At 43.7% G+C, this 16905-nt stretch overlaps 1 long non-coding RNA gene across 1 annotated transcript; it reads right to left on the reverse strand.

Moving 5' to 3' along the window:
• Window positions 1-1964: 1964 nt before the first annotated feature.
• LOC127462289 (uncharacterized) lies at window positions 1965-16584 on the reverse strand. Its single transcript, XR_007900396.1, has 3 exons — window positions 16199-16584; window positions 3011-3154; window positions 1965-2236 (listed from the first exon to the last, which is right to left on the reverse strand). It is a non-coding gene; the product is annotated as an uncharacterized LOC127462289 (long non-coding RNA).
• Window positions 16585-16905: the final 321 nt, after the last annotated feature.

Raw genomic sequence — 16905 nt, forward strand, 5'->3', positions numbered from 1 at the left:
TAAGTTTGGTAATCATCATCATCATCATAAGGATAGCAATGAAAACCCATTCCTATTTGTCTCCATATTACTTTTTCCAGTAAAAGTAAAAATTTTCATAATATAAGCATTTCCATTGCATGTGATAGAGATATTGTAATATTCTGCTGCCCTCTAGCCCACTATGTGAGTTACCTGTTGCAGCATGTGAGGTCTTAAATGATTTAGGCTTCTTGCCTTGTACATCCATGCTGCTACTGAGCTGTTATTTGACAGTTATTTTTAGATTCAGAATTCTACCTGAGCAAAGTTCATTTCCAAAATGAAATCACATCATGTGTGTACTCACATAGTCTCTGGTCCAAAGAACTTCTAAAACAAAATCTGTCAAACTGTTCTTAGAAAAGGACACGAGTATTTTTCAGTAAAAGGAGCATCAATGTTGTTTGCCTCATTGATAGCACATTAGTGTACAATGATTTTTGGTTTACTGAGTAGTTTCATTATCACATTAGCATGTATTTTATATTGGGCAATGGATGAAAATCATAAATTGTGTCACTTGTTCAATCTTCAGTGCAAGTCACTCACACTGATGTTAAATCTGTTAGATTAGCTATAGGCAAAGAAGGTGCTAGAATTCCACTAGAGGGTATTGAGAAGGTATTTAATAGCATTACACTTCATTTGAAGGAATCCAAATAATTCAAATATTTTTATAGGGTCATAAAATTATTAGGACTTTATGAAGCATTCTGGTTGGTTCTCTAAGTTGTTTGGTGTTAGATTTTTTGCTAACTGTTTTAACATTTCACATTTCAATAACTCATATATGAATGAAACTAAATTTGAAGACATCAGATGTGTATGACAGTTGCTGCTTGTGAACTGGTGTTTCTCACATTCCTGGGACTGTAGAATCACAGAGTATCCTGAACTGAAAGGGACTCACAAGGATCATTGATTCCGAATGTTTACTCCACACAGGGCAAGCTTAACAATAAAATATGTGTTTAAGAGCATTGTCCAAACACTTCTTGAACACTTGCCTCTTTACTTTATATTGCCTTTTGTTTACTAGGAATCATGTTCCTAACATACAGTGACATTCATCTGGCTCCTTTTTCTGATGAGCAGCTGTACATGGAACACTACTCCAGAGCCAATTTTTCATAATTACTATTAATGTTATTTTATTTTATCAAAGATTCAATAGAGGTTAAAAGTTACATCAGTTCTTTGATTCAGCATAAACTATCTGTCAGCATTGGAAGAGAGTGATTTTGTTTTCCATGTTCACTTCTGCTCTGGCCTACAGTCATAATGATGCAAGTCTGAAGGATCTCTCAGAAGTGATAGACTGGGTATCTTTTTGAAAGAGAAATTTTCTCCATGGGGCATCCATTGTGAGAAAAAGAGTTGACTGTGAATCAGAATCAGAGAATCATTAAGGTTGGAAAACACCTCTAAGATCACCAAGTCCAGCTGTTAACCTAACACTGCTGGTTCCACTGCTAAATCATGTCTCCAAGTGCCATATCTGCACATGTTTTGAACACTTCCAGGGCCAGTGATTCCACCACTTCCATGGGCATTCTGTTCCAGTGCTTGATAACCCTTTCAGTGAAGAAATTTTTTTGAATATCCAATCTAAACCTGCCCTAGTGCAACTTGAGGCTATTTCCTCTTGCCCTGTCAGATACTAGTGTGCCCTTTGCTCCACCGAAGCATGGCAAGCTGTGGATGGTGATCTTAGTATTGCCTGAAGTCTCAGGTGTGTGAGCACAGGAAAGATTCCTTGTTAATCTTCATGGAGATTAAGTATAATTCCCTTGTCTTGAAGAATTTCCAATTTGATAGTTACTTTCTGCCCACCTAAATTTTTCATGCAGCTCTAGCTAGAAGTTGTGCTGCTTTTGCCTTGAACTGTCCTACTGCTACCATCCACTGTTGAGCTGTTGCTGTGCTATCTATAGGAGGAAACATTTGCAGCAATATTCTAATGAGGAGAAATAGAGATTATTCCATTCCAGCAGAGGACAGGTTTATTTTTAAACATCTCCAATCCTTCATGTGATACAGATCAGTTAATTCATAAATCAGTGGCTTACAGAATATTATTTAAAAGTTTCGGATAAAAGATACTGTGGAACTCTGGGGTTAACTGTTTTTAAATCTGGAGGGTTATAAATGTAGTCTTTCAACTGTTCTTTCAGCTTGTGTAGAAAGACAGACTGCTCTCTTTGCTGGCAAAAACCTGGCAAAGATAGCAAGCATAAATAGGCAGCAAGTGGTTAAAAATAGTATACATTTTGTCTGTGGTTCTCTTCAGTGATAAATAAGCAACTCAGTTATACAATGCAGCAAATATATGGAAAAGGGTAAAAGATCACTTGCAGTGACTGGTGTCAGCTGATTTCCTCTGTTGTACTTAGTGGAGTTCTTTCCTTAAGGATATGTCCTCAGATATCTTTAAGGCATAAAGTCATCTGGGCATCTTCCCTTTAAGCAAGTAGCATTATGGCAGAATTCATGCATACTTAATTGCAGAATTAATTGCATAATTAATGCAGAATTTTTCAATATTAAAGGGGTATTGCCAGATTGGTTTAGACTATCTCATCCATGTTGCGTAGGAGTTGTATGATGTTGTAACAATCAGAACAAACATTTAAAGTTTCCCTTTTTATGTGCTTCTGAAAACTTGGAAGGCTTGGCCATGGTATTTTATCTAGATGGCACTTCCATTACAAGGAGTTGAGCTTCATTGCTGTTTCCCCTTTACATCTACTTTTATTTATCTGCAAGTAAAGAGACCTATTAAACTTTTCGATGAGTTGATAAAAGAGTTATATGCAGGAGGAAGATCAAGCATGTATATTTTCATTTCAAATTTCATACTGGAAATAGTCTGAATATAGATTAAATGCACAATTTCACAAATTTGTAATATGAAAATAATATTTTCCCTATTCCTTTTGTATAAGATGACCTTTATTTTCCTCTTTAATGTCAATAAAAAGGAACTGACCTGTAATACAGTTATCTCCACCACTCTTGATTTATACAAGGTCCACCTCCAATTCTGGAAAAGCTCAAAATTACAAAAGTAGCTTAAAAGTGCCTCAGCCCTTCTCCCTATTCTCTGCTTGCTGTGTGAATTCTTGCATTCTCTCTGCCAAGAGGAGAAAGGGAAAGAAGTGCTTAGCCACATCTCACCTGCCATTGATATATGCCATTTACAGTTACTCTACCCAGGTCTGGTTGAAACACAGAAAAAACATTTTCCCCTGAACATTGTGTGTGTTACTACTTCTAGAGACCAAGAATGCTTTTAAGGGGTCAACCTGTCCAGTCTGCACACTGTGGTTGAGTATTTTTGACAACCTGTTGTGGTACATTTGTATGTCTGGCATTCGTTTTTGTGTTTTTTTCTCTCCCTCTCTCATCTTCTTGACCAAATCCTACAGCCACAGTAGCCTCTTTGCTTAACAGAGCTCTGTAGTTGTTGATTAGAAAGTCAGGAACTAACTCTACAAGTGCGAACAAAACTGCTGGAAAAAGCTAACTATGATATTTAATATTCCTGGTTTTCTATGAATAACAGATGTCTAGAGATATGCACACATTAGGAATCCTAGAATCATTTAGGTTGGAAAAAACCTTTAAGTTCATCAAGCCTAACCTTCAATCTAACACTCCCATGTTCACCTCTAAACCATGTCCCTAAGCACCACATCCACAGGTTTTTTAAATACCTCCAGGTATGTTGACTTAACCACTTTCATGGGCAGCCTGTTTCAATTCTTGGCAACCCTTTCTGTGAAGAAATTTTTGTTAATGTCCAATTTAAACTTCTCCCTGGCACTACTCAAAGACATTTCCTTTTGTCCTATTGCTTGTTACCTGGGAGAAGAGACCAACATCCAACTGTCTACAGCTGCCTTTCAGGTAGTTGTAAAGAGCAAGAAGGTCCCGCCTGGAACTCCTTTTCTCCAGGCTGAGCACTCCCAGCTCCCTCAGCTCCCTCACAGGACCTTGTGCTCCAGACTCATCTTCATTCCTCATGTAAAGGAAGGCCTGCTGCTGTTCTAAAGCAAGGGCTGCTGCTCAGAAGGCAGCCTTTGGGGTGCTGGCCCTGAGGAAGTCCCCATGCCCAGGAGGCCCAGAGGCTGCCCCTGCAATGGCCATGCAATGGGCACAGCTGAAAACACCTGGAAATGGTGGTCAGATGGCGTTACTGATGAGGTTATTCAGCAGCAAAGGAACTTTTTTTTCTTTTAAATTAAGGAAACTATGAAAAACAATCATAGAATCATAGAATCAGCTGGGTTGGAAGGGACCTCTGAGATCATCAAGTCCAACCCTTGATCCACTACCACTGCGGTTACCAGACCATGGCACTGATGCCACATCCAGTCTCTTCTTAAAAACCTCCAGGGACGGAGAATCCACCACTTCCCTGGGCAGCCCATTCCAACGTCCTTTAGTACATGCTTGGCAATTAATTGTTCTGCAAAACTGGTGCAATGAATGCAGAAACCTGCCAGACTGTTCAACAGAGTTAAAGAATCTCAGCATTTTGATGCCAGCTGTGTGTGATGTGTCCAGATGAAGATCTGATGGATCAGCAGGCAGAGTGAGGCTAGAGACAAACTGCCTTGCCAGAGTGCCCCCTCTCCAGAGGGCTGTTGGGAAAAAGACCATCTGTCAGAAGGAACAGCTTCAAACCATCTTTAATATATCAGCTAAACCTGTGTTTTGAATCCCACTTGAAAATGAAGCAGTAGCCAGAGTATTTAAAGACCATTCTTTCCTCTTTGCAAAGGGCCCTGCAAAGCAAAGGGGTGCTGAAATAGCACATCCTGAAAAAAGTAGCTCTAGCTGTCCTAATTGCATCACCATTTAGTGCTGTATCTAGTAACAATCCAGACTGAAGTCATACATTCCCTGATAATTGCACTGACTGCCACATCTAAAAAGACGGGTCATGCTTTTTAGATAATATAGATGGATTTTTTTTTTTTTTTTGGAAGTGCAGGTATAACTTGGCTGTCTTCTTGCTTTAACGTTTCTTCCCATTTCTTTTTTTATCTTCTTTTCTTTTCTTTAGCCCCCCCCCCCCCCCTTATTGGTGAGAGAAACACCAACAAGGAGTCCTGTCCTGCCAACGCAGACAGGGACAAGCTGGTGTTTCAGGCCCTCCCCACGGCAAGGAAAAGATCCACAGTCAGCATTTGATGACATGTGTCTGGTTCAGCTGCTGGCGCTGCTGGATCCAAAGACGAGCAATCAAGAGAGTTAAAAACCAGCTCTTTTCAGGGAAAATGCAAGAAAACAGAAATATTTACAAAGTATCTTCTGCCCTATTACACTCCAGCAAGTTTAACAGAGCCAAAACTGACAACTCAGCTCGGCTCAGCCATTCCCTCACTGCTCCACTTGTGGGACTGGAGAGAGAATTGCAAGAGTAAAAGTGAGAAAAACCATGGGTTGAGATAAAGACAGTTTAGTAGGGACTCTAAATCATAGTTTCTTTCAACACTTAGAGCTTTGCTTATCTTAAAAGAAAAAAAGCATTTGGGGAAAATAGCATTTTAAATGTATTGTTCAAAGAAAAGATTTCTTAATATGCCAAGAATAAATGGGTGTTTTGTTCTGTGTAAGCTCTTTTCAGATTGTTGTAAAGGTATTAGACTTTTCACAATTGTAATAAGGAAAAAAATTAGTAGAAGTTGCATTAAGTACAAAGCTCTGACACTGAAAAAGGCATTGGAAGGAGCTTTATGAGTCAGGGCTATTCAGACAATTCCCTGTCTTTTACTCGAAGATCCATGTGACCAAATATAGTCTTTGTGGGCTTGACTGGGGAGGGGGTAGAAAAAGGAAGGATGAGAAATGGATTGGATAACCTCACTCTAATCACTATTTTTTTCTTGAGAGGAGAAAATATAATCTAATTATTCCAAAATGGAATATTATGATCTTTCAATAATATCTTTATAGCAGGCACTACTATTTTAATAAATATATTTGAGAACTGGGTCTGGGTTTGTCTGAGTTTTCCTTTTTCACTTACCCTACATTTAGTTGCCAGCTGCACTGGAAGAGTCTTTATCGAAGTCTACACTGTAAGGAAATTATTCAAAGAACAGACCTACAGCTTTTGTGCAAAGATCACCATGTTTTTAGTAAACCAGAAATTCACTAACTAAGTTATGGCAAGGCCTGGTAAAAAATGACAGACTGTTAATATTCTTGATTTCATTAGTTCCAAAGTGAGCAAAGAGTAATTAAAACTATTACCTACATTGGGATTAGATGATTTAAAGATTTTTTTTTTTAAAGGTAAGAATTTTGTCCTTGAAGTTTACTCATGAAAGAGTGGTATTGAGCTCTAGGGCATTCACAACAACTTTTATAATTCTTAAATAAACCGGAGACTATGTCCTTCTTGCTACTTTTTCAGACCTTAAAACATGTTTCTCATAGTGAAATATAAAATTTGTCAAATAGAGTATGAGTAATAGTTCTGAATTGTCGGGGGCATTGCTTTTTCTCTGATAAACCTTGGAGTAATGGTAGTTACTCCAAACCAAAGGGTAATGGTAGTTAAATGAAAATGTTACCAAGAATATGCCTCCATCTTTATTTTTAATAACTACCTATAAATCAATTAAGAGGATAAAAAAGATTTGGGTGTTCCTTGAAATAATTAATTGTTCCAACATCTTCCATTTGTGTGGCCTTACTTTACAAATCGCTTAAAAGAGGAGTACTTCATAAAATATCACAGACATTAAACCTAAAGAGTAACCATTGGAGGGCAATCTTTTCTGACCTGAGGAACTCAGCTTGCTTTTCTAGTGTATTGTGAGAATTTGACTAACAGCTCATAAAAACAACACCCATGAAGAGTATCATGGTTAATGATCCATAGCCATATTCTTGAGGTGCTTAGTGTCTTTGGTGAACTGAAGACTAATTTTTATATCAATATAAAAATAAAGATATAAACACAAATATAATATGAGTATGACTATAAATATGAAATATAAATAAGAAATATAAATATGACTCTTCTTTACAAAGTTTGAACTGAAGAGGGATGAGGCTCTTTGCTTGCCATATGGTACAGTACTGTAGCCCAAGAGTGGCTATTGTGAGTGGCAAATGAGCTTTCCTACACAGAGATAGTGTGTTACACTGTGTGCATCACATAAAGGTTGAAAATTGTTGTAGAAAAGCTTGCTAATTATTGTGACACAGTGACTTACCTTTCTTGACCATAGGCATAAATTCTAGTCACTAATCCCTGTGACTAAAAGAGTGCAAGAAATCGTGCAATGCTTTACCAGTAACTAATTTTTAAACTTCAAAGGCTGCAGTGCAATGCAGAATTGTTAAATATTATGCATATTGCAAAATGCTGAAGGGGTTTTAAAGGGGTTTGAAAAGGAAATATTCTTAAATTGTTTTTGCTTAAAAGGCAAGCACATTACGGTTAATAGAGCCCAGATGCTGACTGGTTTTGAAAAGCTGAGCAAGCTAAAACAAAAAGTGTTTTGGTGTATGTCAGCCTGAAATGTGAGCTCTTTTAAAAGGATGTTTTTGCTGTTACAACATAGCATTAAAACACTTTACAAATTTTAGAACAGTAACTTTCTCAAATGACATTTTTATAACATGACTTTGAAATGTAGCTATGGCTAAATATTCATAAGGAAAGTTTTGGACTTGCCTTGTGGTCTGGTGGGCAGTGCCAAATTAAAATCACAATCCTGCCTGGTTCATGCTGAAAACCATGACCACTGAACAAGCGTATCCTCAAGCAGTCCTGTTTTCAACTCCCTGGGAGATGGTAGAAGAGAAAAGAGGTAGTAGGTAGACAGCCTGACTTTGAATGAACCATCAGCAGGAGTCCAGACACTTCTCCAAAGGCATAAAGAAAATGCCCAAGCCTTCCAGGTCATCTTATTTCATATTTCCCTGTGGGGCTATCACTGGATTTCTGTTGGACTAGCTTGCCTTTATGGGCTGATGAAATCGAGCATCTTCTCATCTGTGAACTTTCCATTGTGATTTTTTTTTTTAGCCACAAAGAAATGCAGTTCTCACCCTGGGCACCAGGCAACCTCTTCTGGTAGAGGATACGGGAAAGAAAGAATGAGTATTAAGGGGGGGGATGGGGGGAGAATAAAATAGTACGGAAATGTAAGGACAAAAGGCAACTCTGTATGCAATAAAAAAGAGAGATTGGATAGGATATTTGATGAGAAAATTGCCCCAGAATTAGTGGAAGTGCTAGATTTGCTGTGGTTTGACTGACTGTGGGGAGCCCTTCTGAGAGTAACTGCAAAAGCAAGTAAGGTCTTGTGGCCTGGAGAAAATTGCTGAACTAGAAACATGATTATCAGTCTAAGGAAATTTGCTTGTAAGCCACCTTTATCCTGGGAAAAAAGATGCAGTTCATAAAGTATGGGAGGAAAAGCAAGGGGAAAAGTATGTCTGCTTGACACTGAACTTCAAAAAGGAAAAGATGATTGTCAAAGGAGGTGATTATGCTCCTCTGTCCACTTTCATGAGACTGCACCTGGAGTCCTCCATCCTGCTCTGGGGCCCTAACACAGGAAGGATGTGGACTTGCTGCAGAGAGTCCAGAAGTGAGCCACAAAGATGATCTGAGGGCTGGAGCACCTCTGCTATGAACACAGGCTGAGAGGGTTGGGGTTGTGCAGCCTGGAGAAGAGAAGGCTCCAGGAAGACCTTAGAAAAGACTTCCAGTGCCTAAAGGGGGCTTACACCAAAAGGGGCTTTTTACAAGGGCATGTAGTGATAGGACAAGGGGTAGTGGCTTCCAACTGAAAGAGGGCAGATATAGGTTAGATATTAGGAAGAAATTCTTTACTGTAAGGGTGGTGAGGCACTGGAAAAGGTTGCTCAAAGAAGTTGTGGATGCCCCATTCCAAACAGTGTTCAAGGCCAGGTTGGATGGGGCTGAGCAATCTGATCTAATGGAAAGTGTCCCTGTCCATGGCAGAGCGGTTGGAACTGGATGATCTTTAAGCTCCCTTCCAACCCAAACTGTTTTATGATTCTATGGTCTGATTCTCTATTCATTGAAGAAGGAACACCATGGTAAACACATTCACTCTTGGAATAGGAGAAACTGCATCAGGCATATCTATCACATTTAGTAAAACTGAGCTTGTTTGGGGGAAAAGTTTGATGAAATATTTTTCTTTATAAATATAAACTATATGACAACAGGGTAAGATGATGTGACAAGTCAGGGTGTCCTATTTCATCTGTGAAATGGTTGTAACAGGCATCACTGGTGAAATCATTGCAGCATTACATCCCATTTCCCAAGTTCCTGTGCTCCTTCCTACTGGGGGCAAGAGCGGACTTTAGCTCAAGTTTCAGTATAAAACCTTGGCCCTTTTGAATTCAGTGAGAACTTTACCATTGCCTTCAGAGGGACCAGGATTTCACCACACTATGTGCATTAATTCTCATTGAAACATTCAGTGAGAAAGCTAATTATGATAGTGGCCTCTGTGATGTGGGCAGCTACAAACTCATTTGTTGAGCAGTCATCTTCTTTTAAAAGCTTTTCCTCATTAGGGACTTTGGTTCTGGATCTACAAAAGATCCCATTGACTCCACTTGAACTTGGGGCACAGTTCAAACATAGAGTGACTTTGGCACTCGCTGCCAGTTTCATGAGCTCCAGATGCTGTCCCTTGCTGTCTTGTGGACTGACACAACTCGTGAAGCCGAGCTACCAACTAAACCAGGGAACTTACTGGAGTATAAAAATAATCCTACGAAAGCTCCTGTTTCATTGAGCTGCCACCTAAGTTCAAAGGTAAGGGTAAAGCTGTGCAGGTTTCTTAGCCTCAACCAGATTTGAGCAAGCAAACCAAGGTTTCTCTTTCTAAGGTGAATGAAAATAACTGCAACCAACAAGGTTGCAGTTTTACTAAAATATTTACTAAAATAAAAGAAACAGTCCCTCTCCACTGCCATTTACTATGACTTTAAGCTCAAATAAAGGAGCAGAGAAGCCATGCCTGTTGAAGGCTTTTCTTTGTGCAGTAATCTTGCCTCCTATTTTACTTTGTAAAAGCCTCTGCCGTGGAGTTAATTCTACATGTATGAATTAGAACTAAAGCGGACACACTCTTAGGAGATAGGCTTGGTCTTGAACCCTAAGCATTGATGGCAAAAGGATTGGAAAAAGGCTACTTTTCCAGAGGGTAGTGGTCAACGCCTTAAAGACCTGATGGACATTAGTGACAAGTGGTGACCCTCAGGGGTCCATACTGGGACCAGTGTTATTTAACATCTTCATTAATGACAGAAATGAAGGGATCGAATGCACCCTCAGCAGATTTGCAGATGACACCATGCTGAGTGGTGAAGCTGACACTCGTGAAGGACAGGACAATCTAGAGGGTCCTGGACAAGCTCAAGAGGTGGGTCCATGGGAATCTCATGAGGTTCAACAAGACCAAGTGCTGGTGCTGCACCTGGGTTAGGGCAACCCCTGGTATCAATCCAAGGTGAGGATGAACAGATCGAGGGCAGCCCTGGGGAGAAAGACTTAGGGGTGCTGGTGGGTGAGAGGCTGGACCTGCCCTGGCTGTGTTCGCTGGCACCCAGAAACCCCCCGTGTCCTGGGCTGCACCCAAAGCAGCGTGGGCAGCAGGGGAGGGGGGGATTCTACCCCTCTGCTCTGCTGTCATAGGCTTGAAAAGAGATGATGGAATTTTTTCCCAATGTCGCCCCCCCCCCCACACTTCCCCGTCCTTCCCCGTCTGTTTCTCCGGGATGGGGGTGGGGGCGGAGCGGGGCAGGAGCAGGGAGAGGGGGAGGTCTCGTGGGAAAGCGCGGTGACCGCAGGGACAGCTGGGGGAGTCCTTTGTTCGGTGGGTTTTGGGTTTTGGTCCGGGACCGGACAGAGCGGGAGCCCGGGTTTTGGCCGCCTCTTTCTCGTTTCCTGAGAGGAAGTTTTTTCCCCACGGGACACCTCGCGGAGAACGACCGAGAGAGAGAGACCGACCCATCTCAGAGCGAGGTATTCTGCTACTGCCTGTGGGAAAAAAGGGACTCCATTTCTGGCTGCGAGCAGCTTTTGAACTGCCGGAACAGTCCTGCCTTTCCCCCACCCCCTCCCCGGGTTGCCGCGGGTTTCTCTCCCCCCCCCTTCCCCCCCCACACCTGGGGATTTGGGACTTTGTTTTGTTTCTTCTGAAAGTTTTTGGTTGCACCATTTGTTGTTTATTCAGATTTTGTTAATAAAAAGCTGTTTCTTTTTCCTTTTTCACACTTCCACCTGAAGTCTCTTTAATTTCCAAGTTGTAATCTTGTTGAACTAAGACATCTGCTCATGTGAGACCTCACCTGCAGTGCTGCCTCCAGCTCTGGGGTCCCCAGCACAGGAAGGACATCAGCCTGTTGAAGCGAGTCCAGAGGAGGCCACCAAGATGATTAAAGAGATGGAGCACCTCTCCTATATTGGGATTGTTCACCCTGGAAAAGAGAAGGCTGAAAGCTGAGGGGTGACTGTCTTGGTTCCAATCCAGGATAGAGTTAATTTTTGCAGTAGCCAGAAGGGGGCATGGCCAGGACTTGGAGGTTATTCTATAAGGTCTGGGGTGGGGGAAGGGAGTCTCTTCCTAGGAGACTGGGTTCCTTCCAGTCAACTAAGTGAGCTGGGGACAGCAGTGGCCCTGCTTCCAAGCCAGAGGCAGCTGTGGGGGGAGCGTGGTGGAGGGAGCAGTTGGGTATTGCCTATTGTCGGGGGGTTTCACGGTGAGCAATAACCTTTCTTTTCTTGTACCCTCTGTCATTATTATTGTTGCTGTTACCGCTGGTTTTCTTATCTCATTACTGTCCACAGTAAATTGTTCTTATCTCAAGAACCCATGATCTTTACCTTTCGTGCCTCCAATTCTTTTCTCCAACCCTGCTGCAGAGGGGAGGGGAAGGGGACGAGGGGAGCAAATGAGCAGCAGTGTGGTTTGGAGAGTCTCAGTGGGAGCACTAAATTGGGGAGCACCATTCCTAAAACATAACAGCCTTATTTGGCACCCCATGTGAGGCTCCAAGGGTTGAGATAACAACAGATCTGCCCAGAGCAGGTTGGAAACAAATTTATCTAAGCATCTGTTGTATTAAGTACAGAACCGCTGGTCATGGTGTTGCTTAGTCTGTTCACGTGGATGTGGTACCTAACCTGTGTCTGCCACAGGCTCCGTGGCCACTCCAACTGCAGCTGAACAACTGTGCCAGTAGCAGTTGCCCCTGTATAAAAGAAGAAATCCAAGACAAAATCAGTTTGCTGAAGAGGAAGTAGGGCCCTCAGAACGGGAGGAACAGGCAGAGCCAGAGATAATCACCCAATCCCTGTCCCTGGGGGAGCTGCGGGATACGCAAAAGGATTTCAGCTGCCACTCAGGTGAGCCTCTGGTGACCTGGCTGCTCCAGTGCTCAGGTATCATGGCCCACAATATGGAACTAGATGGTAGTGAAGCCAAGTGACTGGAATCCCTGTCCTGGGATGTGGGCATTGGGAAGAGGACAGAAACACTCAGCCTCTGAAGGCAACTCCTGTCAAGCGCAAGGTAAAGGTATTCTCTCAAGGATGACCTAGTAGTGTGCCCAAGCAGGTGGAATGCCATGGAGAAAGATATCGTTCCTGAGAGAATTAGCTGTGCTGGAGGTAATCTAGAGGGATTCAAATAACCAACTCTGGAGATCCAGATGAGGTCCAGTGTACACAATCCACGTGGTGGAAGTTTGTACAGAGCACACCATCATTGTATGCCAGCTCATTGGCACTGATGTCAACAAAAGAAGGAGAACAAGCAGTGCTTCAGGGGGAAATGTCCCACGCCCTGTCAGGATGGACCACAGCCTCTGCTATTGGGAACAAGCCTGCTCGAGAGAGAGGGTACACACCACAAGATAACCTGTGGCTTTGCCTGCATGACACAGAGAGAACAAGAGGAAGTGGGATGGGAAACCCACCTCTGCCCCAGCAGTTGAGAGGAAGAACAACCACTGCAGGAAATTCTTCAAGGGTAAATGCTGCTTTGGTTTCCAGTGGGCAAGTCCTCAGACAGAATAGGAGAGCTCACGTTACTTCAGATCCTCTTGAAGGGACCTCCAGGTCATATTTAAAAGAAGTGAGCAACAAGTGCTATGACCAGGACTAAAGGGGCCCTGTCTCCAGCCAGGTAAAGGGACAATTGGATCTATTGGACTGTGTGGATCCCATGGCACATCAGACCCACAAAAGTATAAGGCTTTAGTTGACACCAGAGCACAATGTACCCTTATGCCATTGAGATATGCAGGGGCAGAACCCACCTCTTTTTCTGGGATAACGGGGATCCCAACAGCTGATTCTACTGGAAGCTGAAGTGAGCCTGACCAGGAACAAATGGCAAAGACATCCCATTGTGAGTGGCCCAGAGGCCCCATGCATCCTTGGCACAGATTACCTAAGGAGAGGGTATTTCAAGGACCCAAAAGGGCATTGTTGGGCTGTTGGGCTATCTGCTTGGAGACAGGAAATTGGACAGCTGAATACCTTGCCTGGTCTCTCAGAGGACCCTTCTGCTGTGGGACTGCTGAGAGTCGTTGAGCAACAGGTACCGATCGCTACTGCAGCAGAGCATCGTCAGCAATCCTGCACCAACCGGGACTCTGTGACCCCCATCCAGGAGATGATTCGTGACCTGGATGGCCAGGTCACGGGGCTTGGAGCAACCTGATCTAGTGAAAGGTGTGCCTGCCCATGGCAGAGTGGTTGGAACAAGATGATCTTTAAGGTCCCTTCCAAGCAAACCCATTCTGTGATATTTTATGATATTTGGGCTAGAATAGAGAAAGGAGGATTGTATCTTGGCAGGCTGTGGGGAAAGGGGGCTAGGCTGAGGGAGATGAAGCCTGTTATAGGTTTGAAAACAGACGTTGGAATTTTTTCGCAATATCAATTACTGGACAGTGTGTACCTAATTGAAAGCCCCCCCCTTTCCCCCCTTCATCTGTTTTTTCTGGGGTGGGGGGAGGCGGGAAGGGGGAAGGAGTGGGGTTGCGAGCAGAGCGGCATGGGAGTGGGAGAGGCTTTTTTTGAAAACCAGGCATCACCACCCTTTTGTCTGCAGGACTTGCTGTCCACCGACCGCAGCCACCTTCAGTTTTGGCCGCCTCCCACTTTTCCCTGAGGAGAATTTTTTTTTTCTTCCCCGCCTGGCACCGTTGTGGAAGAATGATTGGGAGAGCCCCTCGACCGTCTCGGAGCGAGGTGTTCTGCCCCAGGCTGTGGGGCTACATTATCAGAGCATCTTCCCGCAGGGGCTGCCTGACCCGACCCGAGGACCGCATCGCAGCCCTGGGACCGGCGGGAAAAAGCCCTTTCATTGTTGGCTCATGGGGCTGTGAGCAGTTGTTGAGCCACCGGGGACAGCCTGCCCTCGGCCCCCCCTGATTTGCCACGGGGACTCCCCCACCTGGGAAATTACGACTTTGGTTTTTTTGAAAGTTTTGGGTGCACCATTGTTGTTTGTTCGGGTTTGTTAATAAAGAGCTGTTATTTTCCTTTTTCACACCTTTCGCCTGAAGCCTCTTAACTTCAAAGTTGTAATAATGTAGAGGGAGGAGGTTGGCTCTTCTTTTCTGGCCCTCCCTCCTTAACGGATATTTGCGTCTTGCTAAACTAAGACAAGCCAATAATCATTAACTGGCTTAGATGAAATCCAAGCAGGAAAGAGTTCAAATTATTGAAAAATGGCAAAATGCACCAGTGTGAGGGGTGACAGCATACAGTGCTCAAAAGCTAACAATAAAACCAGTCAGCCTGGACAGCAGGGAAGATGTCTTTAAGAGTCAGAGCAACAAGACAGGGGATCAGGCTCCCAAGAGACAGTCAAGACACCAGAGTGTTTCCAGCAGAAACAGATAAGATAAGAGAGGGATTGGCATGTAGAGAAATGTGTTTTGTGATGCAGAGTTCAGGCTTGAGGTTTTCCTCAGCTGTGCACTGTGCCATTAAGATACAAAGAATTCATTACAGGTCTGCCATACTTCTCAAGAGCTTGATGACAGATTGTGCAACATTATGAGTATGGAAGAAGTACAAGGAAACAGCACAAGAAAAAAAACCCCAAACCACCAAAAACCTCTTTTCTTCTCTGATTCCAATTAACAGTGAAAATAAATTAAAAAGTGTGCTCCTTTTGCCCACTCCTGCAAAATCAACAAGGGTTGGACACAGGTTATCTACTGTCCAGGGTACATTTCTGTATGGAAAGCCCTTCCCCTCTCCTATCCATGTGGATCTTGCTTGAGTTTGCTAATCCTCCCAGCTGACAGCATAGTAACAGAGGAGGCACTTTCATCCAGCAGTCAAGGACAACATTTTGTAATGTCGACCTAGCTTTGGGCAGGTCTTGCTGTTGAGTTGCATTTGAAATATACTTATTTTTATAAAAAATTATGAGGTTTTGGTTGTTTGTTTTTGTTTTTACATAGTAAAAGTTGAGAGTCTGATATCACATGACACCAGGAACCTGTTCTTAGAATTAGTCTACAATGCCCAGGCCTTTAAACTGGCCCAGATGTTATCTCCTATTGTAATAACAAGAAAAGCTATGAATATATATGTTGAACAGATATGAAATTAAAACTTAAGTGTTTCTATAAATTTCTAATAATCCAGAAAATAATACCAACTTTGGAATGTAAATATTTCAGATTTTGCTGTAAGTTCTTCTGCTTCATATCATTATTCTACTCACCAGCTGTCACACTCTGTGAGGGAGGGAGACTGTGACGTAGACATTTAGACTTAATGTTCCTTGTTGAAATAATGAAATAGATTTTCTAATCTAGAGGAAAACAAGCTGCATTTTGTATTATCTACTAGGAACAAACAAAGAAGATAAGGAGGGAAGTTTTTTTGAAATTGAGAGTGTATTACCAAATCTGAACTTTTTAGCTTCTTCAAAAAGAGAAGGGTATGTTTACTTGAATGCAAGAGGGAAAAAGACTAAGTTATGTTTAAACACAGCATAAACATTAACTACTCATATTCTTTGTAACTACTGCTCTAAGCAGCACAAACCCATCTTACCACATTTAGTTGTTTAACAAGGAGGCGATAACCCAAAGCACCCACAAAAGTGCTGGGAAATAAATCACGCACCATTACATCAGCCAAGCAGCCAATTCCTGCTGATAAGGGACGCCTGCTGCCTCTGCTTCGGGAAAGGCCAAGATCACTGCTCTTCGGTCTACACGCAGGGGGTACTAGCCATAACTTCATTTTTCCACACTGCTTCCCCCCCTCTCCCGGCCGCTCCGGCCCCTTCCCGGCCCAGCACTCTTTGTGCCGCCGCTCCAGCGCCGCCGCAGCTCTGGGCACAAAGTAGTCCCGGCCTCACGCGCCAGTGTTCCTCCGCCTCGCAGACAGCGGAGGGAGCGAGGGGAAGCAAAGTAGTCCCACTGGAATGCAACGGCGGCCTCCGCCTCGCCCCGTTCCTGTCCGTGTCCCTGTGCTCGGGGGGTGCCGCAGCCCCAATCACCCTCCCTCCCGGGCGGAGCCCCGTCGGGCTGCGGTCCCCGCCGGGCTCTTCTCGGCTGCGGAGCTTCCGGACGTGTGCGTGATCCCGCCCGTGTAAGAGAGGCTCCGCGCCCTCGCCTCTCTGCGCCGTCCCTGGCCGACGGGAGCGGTGCCAGGGGGCGGGCGCTGCGCCGGGCGCCGGCCGGGCACGGCGCGGGAGGAGGAGGAGAAGGAGGAGGAGGAGGACTGTATCCCTGCGCCTGTGCGCGCCTGGCGGAGGGTGAATGGGGGAAGGAGTGCGGCGCTGGCGGTGAGACGCGGCCGCGGCCGGCATGGAGGGCAGCGCCCGC

Source organism: Manacus candei, unplaced genomic scaffold, assembly GCF_025592945.1.
Source record: "Manacus candei isolate 608988 ecotype Guabito, Panama unplaced genomic scaffold, ASM2559294v1 h1tg000124l, whole genome shotgun sequence".
NCBI classification, from domain to species: Eukaryota; Metazoa; Chordata; class Aves; order Passeriformes; family Pipridae; genus Manacus; species Manacus candei.